Consider the following 6,883-nt stretch of genomic DNA (forward strand, 5'->3'; position numbering starts at 1 on the left):
TGTTGCGAAAAGAGAAGAAAAAAAAAAGAGAAGGAAAAGTATAGCATATTAACTCGTTACACCATTCATTTAGAATAAATTGTTGGGCAAATTACAGAAATCACATACTTTTAAGGCAATTTACAATATATCCCTTAAAAGTTTATAATTACAGAAATCCTTCAAACGGATACAATAATATAAGCGCTGATACATTAATCTGATGCGCGAGATACACTAATCTGATGCGCGAAAATGAGGGATTTTGGAAATTTGTAAAACTTATAGGAGATAATGGTAATAAGTAATCTAAAATGTGGGATTTCTGTAATTTTTCCTAAATTGTTTGACAAATCATTATTTTACCTTTAAATTAAATGGTATTATATATGACGTTCAAGTTGTGATATAATTGTCACAACCCAAAAATGGATGTAATGGCACTCGCCGTATCCCACCAAGACAAGTCAGCCTAAAAACCCAATCATTTCGATAAAGTGCGGAAATAAAACAAAAGTCCAATAACAATTACTATTACGAAAACAAGTCAACTTAATTCAAGTAAAACAAAATCATAAACAGGAGTAAGAAGGTTCGCTGAGATGACAAACAACTACCTCTCAAAATCTCCACAGAAAGCCTCAGAAACGAAGAGAATGGAAGGTATCACGAAGATCCAGGCTCGTAACCTATAAAAGATTGTAGAAGCAAGGGGTGAGTACCAAACCACACGGTACTCAACAAGCAAACCTCTAAACACAAGCTAAGGGAACAAAATATGGGTACTCCTTACACCCCATCCGAACCTCCATAACTACAACCTGCATAAAACCAGTCCAACATAACATCTTCACAGTTTACAAAGTACACAGCTCAACAACAACACTCTAACAGATTACATATTCTCAATAACAACTCAATATTAATCAATCAAAATTTTCACAGAAAGACATTCACAGATCAGTAACACACAAGATCAAGCTCATCAATGATAAAAATGTGCAATGCTATGAAATGCAATGTCAAGTATAGTGATGCATGTCTGACCTAATGATACACACCCGCTGTCTCTCAGTCTGGGACCCATGGGGAACATATCTATCCATGCATCCATCGCGGCGCGCGATACGACCCTCGATAATAGTAAACATCGCGGTGCGCGATATGACCCTCGAAATAGTACATCCTCTTATCACATAACACTTATCACAACCATGTCTCAAAACCAATGCAAATGACATGTTCACACAAATAATGAGAAGATGACCATTTTAATATCAATGCACAATTCACAACAATACAATCATGACACAACATCAACAATTAAACAATAAGCCTTTTTATTACCCTTTTTCCATCATTAGAATTATTCAACATGGACAAGTCAACCCATCACCAATTCCCATTACACCCAAACATATTCCACATGGAAATACACGAATTCCATACACTTAACAAGGGTTTAGAAATTCACTTGCCTAAAATAATCGAACAATCACTCCGAGACTTGAGCCTTCCCTTTTCGTTGAGCTTCCAAATCAATGCAATCTATTCAAGTTCATATTCACAATAAGATTTCGAAACTAACAACGCCTATATTACTATAGGTTTAGCCTTGACCTAAAAATTCGCTAGACTTTATAATCAAGTTCGTAACTCTTGATGCCAATTAACATTTCACCATCATACATATTTTTTTTCTTCTTTTTGACACCCTTTATTCCAACCAATGATTGGCTCACCATTACTTATTCAATTAACTCCCAATACTTGCCTTTAAATTTCCAGAACAAACTCACGGTACAAACATACAGCAATATACCTTATTCTCTCATCCAATATTTCTATCCAATAATTTTATTTTATTATCATTCATTGCCTTCTCTAATGCCAGCTACTAATTTGTCTCAACTAGCCTCCAAATAACTTCCAACGATGAGACAATTTGCAGGATTCAAGAATTATACCAATTTCCCATCCTAATCTACAATCTCCATTCATATATACTATCCTTAACTATTACTCACTGTGTCCTCCCCTATGCCATAATTATCCACAACACTTATCCCCAAAATCCTTAAGCTAATGTTCCAATCAAAGGATAAAATACTAATTTGTTAAAGTACTAATCCGGAGAACAATTTCAATAGTAGCTAGATAAATAATAGTATAACAAATCCTTTTGTAGTAATAATTATCACCTTTAAAGCCACCAAACCCACCAACACATGCGGCAGCCACATATGGCTTCAAGATTCTAAAAATTTAAAACCTCATCTTCACTTCATTAATATAATAATCTTTATTATTGAATTTCTATCCGATTTTTAAGAAATTACTACATAAATAGACCAACACGTATACAAAGATGAGAATTCTAATTAAACCTTACCTGAACAATCTTTGTTTACTACTTTCTTCCTCTCCGTTTTTAGTTTTGATAGTGGGACGCCGCATGAACTCGTGCAAAGAATGAAAAGGAAAAGAAATTTATTTTATTAAATCCTATTTTACTCTAATTTATTTTATTATTTTTACGAAATTTCCAAAAGTGATGTTTCAGATCATACAATAATTTATAAAAAACTTTACTTATAATAACAACCCATCAAATCTTTTATATTATACCAACTTTAATAGTAACATTGTATCAAGCTAAGTATTGTTAACATTCAAGAAATTGTGTATATTTGATATGCATACACTAATGTGTTACATTTAATACTGAACGGAAGAATTGTTCAAATACATCCAACAATTAACAAGAAGGAAAATTACAATGATCAATTTTTCAATTCATTTTCAACAAGAAAAATCCAAATCTTTCTTCTCAAACACACAAGGGAGCTACCATCTACTATGATCCAGAGAATATATAATTAATACTAATAATATTGTTTTAAAAGGAACATAGACGGTTAGGTTCTATTGATGGTGTGTTTTTCATAGAAAGACAAATTGATAATGCCATTTTGTGTACATTATGGAATCCAGCTAACAGAGAGGTGAGACACCTTCTTACCACAACAATTGGGTTTGAATCAGTAATACATTCAATCGTTATATTGGATTCAGATTAGATCCCATAATTAATTAAGGATTATAAAGTGGTTTACTATAATCAAATGGAAGAATATGCAGAGGTCTACTCATGTTCTAGGGATTTATAGAAAATATTCTAACATAACCTAGATGAAGCAGATTGTCGAGAAAGCGTAATAAACACTACTAATTATTTGAATGAATCTTATTACTGGCTGTTATCGGAAACTCCAAAATGCAGAATTCTTTCATTAAACTTTAGGGATGAGGCGTTTGTAAAGCCACCAGATGGTCACCACGTTAATAGTTTGAGACTGAATCTGATCTCACTTGATGACTCCATTGCCATCTTGAACTCAGTCGACAAGTTTGTTTTTGATGTATGGGTAATGATACAACCCGACCTTTCGAACAAACTTGTGACCTTTCATTGCACTACACCTATTAAGTCATGTTATGACATCTCTGTGATTTTGATAACTAAAAGTTTTCGGCTGGTCTCGTATAATGTTAGAACAAAAAGACAGTGCTTCTTGAATTTCGTCATCCGAGCCTTAAGTCACATTCAAATGGTGATGGTTGTGGGGTTTACTATTATAAAGAGAGCTTAGTAACAATTAAACAACAAGGAAATAGTGAGCTCCATCTCAATCCTTGTATGACAAAAGTGTCGGTCAAATATTAAATTTTAAATAGAGCTTAAAGCATATTGGATAACATTTACATATTATTTATTTATGGTTCATTCTATCTTGTAACCTATTTAATTAGGTGAAATATGAGATTATCACGTGTAATTTTGTTTGTATACTCTAAGTTATTGATGATTGTGACACGCTTGAATACAAAGTTTCTTGATAAACTACACCTAATTTAACTCGTGTATATCTGTTGTGTGTATTCGAGACACATTTTCAATAGATCCGAAATAATAATGCAAAAATATATACCTTCTGTTAGTGAACCTTAAAAAATAAATAATTAAAACTGGATTAATTAATCAATGGAAAAGCAATCTATATTAAAGACAACGATCGGGTAACAAACATTACTGTCCACAATATAATGAATTAATTAGTTGATCTCCAGGCCAAATCTTTATCCTTCTTTTTCTTTTCTCTTTTTAGATGAATAATATTAAAGAAGCAAAGTGTCGATTAAGGTAAAATTAATGAATTGTCAAATCGAATTTGATTAGATAATTTATTCTAAATGAATGGTATAACTATAACAAGTTACTATTTAAAGTAGCTAGAGTTTTCTTTTTTCTTCTCTTTTCATTGTCATGACAAATATATTCATAAATAGACAACTACAACTTTTTTGAATTAATTTAAAAAATATATAGACAAAGAGAAATGAGGAGTAAAAATAAGAATAGTCACATTGGCTTTGACTAATACATATTAACTTGTAATCAACATAAGATACGTTTTTGGTACATATTTGAGATTAAAATACGTAAATGACGACTGAAATATTATTTATTTTCTGAAGGATATATAAATATTTTGTGTCCCACCTCATATTAAGTGGAAAACTATAGTAGTAGTCCAAAAATATATAAAGAGAAAATATTTTTAAATTTTTTGTCTACATCGTGGAAGTAGCTAGAAGTTGCTAATTAATTTACTATTTGAATGTTATTAGGTGAATTTTTCAAAAATATTAAGCACTCATAATTCTAGTACAATTGCTTTCATTTGAAGAATTTATCGGCCAAGTAAGTTTGAATTAAGTGTCTGAATGAAGTTTTTATTTGTATTGATTGATGTCTCAATGGGTTGTTGCTCATTTCTCTTTCTCATGTCTATATCTTTTTTTTATTACTAATTTAGAAAAACTATAATTGGCTATCTATGAGTATATTTGTCTTATATATATGTTGTTAAAAGAGAAGAAAAAAAGAGAGAAGGAAAAGTGTAGCATATATATTAACTTGTTGCACCATTCATCATTTAGAATAAATTGTTCAATTTGACAAATCATTACTATTAAATTAAAGGGTATTATATATGACGTTCAACTTATACAATCTTTACTTATAATAACAGCCCATCAAATCTATTATATATTCAAATCTTTCTTCTCAAATTAACACACAAGGGAGCTACACTTGTGATGACAAACTTCCAATGTAGAATTGGTCAGTGGTACTCATGCTTCCGACCCTGCAAAAACTCAAAATCGTCCACATATAATATATAAAAAATTAAGTAAGTGCATATATATATCATCCACAACATAATAATTATAATTAATATTAAGTAAAATGTAACCATCATCGATCAACTATATATTATAATATTGTTTTAATATTAGCTAGGAACATAGACGACAAAGATTTATATATATATTAGTCTTCGATCCGATCCTTGATAATTAAACAGCTTCCTTGATGAGCTAGTGATAAATTGCCTGAAAATTAATTAAGAAAAGAAAAAAACAATTACTAGTAGTTAATATAATTACATGCATGCAAGGGATGGGAGTATAGTATATATTAATATTTTACGTACGTACCCTAGTTTGGAAATATGAGATTGCGAACGTTTCTTGCGTTCTGAACACCTGTATTTTGCCTCAACCCGATATTGCAGCATTTCAGACTCCCTTATCTTATGACAACTTCTGAAACTCAAAAAATTGTGGAAGGTGACTTGAGTAGAATGTGGGGCCGATTAGCCCAACACGATGCAAAGAGGAGAGTCCACGATTGAATCCAATACATACAAAGAAAGGAGTAATGAATTAATATTAACTCAAAATTGCATAGAAAAGTATTCGAATGGTAGAGAACAGTTAAACGCATGGGTAAAGAAGCTCAACCAATAAATTGTCACTAATATTATTGCATCGTCTGAAGCTCAACCAATAAATTACGACCCATGCAGATGATCATACAATGGCCTCCAACCTTTGGCAACTTGGATTGTGAAATTTTATAGTACACTTGCAAAAGATGCAACTTTTTGCAACTTGAGTTTCTGGTTTTGATGAGTAAAAAGGCCCAAAAAACTTGGTCTCCAAATGGGTTGAATGGAGTGTTACATTTGGCTATAATTGCAATAGAAATTAATTAATAATTTAACCAAACGGGTTAAGAATTAACATTAGCAAATTCGGATAGAATTCAAAATAGGGCGAATTAATTTATGAGCTTCTTAATCTTAACGAAATAAAATAGTCAATTTAATTATAAATTAAATAAATCAAAATTATACTCATAATTTAATAAAGAACTTACTAAAATTACGATCTTTTTTAGACGATTTTCAAATATTTAAGAAACACTAATTACACATATAATTATAAAATACTATAAAAATCGACTAGACTTACTCAAAGTAACCTCGAGAAATATTTGAATTCTATACAATTAATTATTCTAAATCGTTTGAAAATTGAGAAGCTCGCGAATTAATTCCTATCGAGGAGGGTCAAAATTGGGATTTTGATGACATATTTGGTTATGACTAAATGAGTATGTTGTTTTAAGAGTTTATAATGTTAGTATAAATAGGATAGCTGGGTAGGGATATATGCAGTGAGACAATATATCTCATTTTATATTATTATATGGATAAAATATGGAATTGATCTTGTTTGTTACTATTGTTATAATTGTCACTAATTGTAACATCTCGCATCTAGAAACGACTATAAAGAGTTTAAAATCTGAAAATAATGATTTTTGGAAAGAATAAGGAAATCTTGAAATTTTTGTCAAGTTAAGAAAGTGAGTTTTGGCCCTTTTTTCAAACGGCGATAACTCCTAGTTCAGGATGAGTTAGGAGCAGTTTTTGATATGGTTGGAAAGCCCTTGGAGAGATCTTTCCAACGCCGCCAAGATTGCACGATT

Source organism: Solanum tuberosum, unplaced genomic scaffold, assembly GCF_000226075.1.
Source record: "Solanum tuberosum cultivar DM 1-3 516 R44 unplaced genomic scaffold, SolTub_3.0 scf00943, whole genome shotgun sequence".
Lineage (NCBI taxonomy): Eukaryota > Viridiplantae > Streptophyta > Magnoliopsida > Solanales > Solanaceae > Solanum > Solanum tuberosum.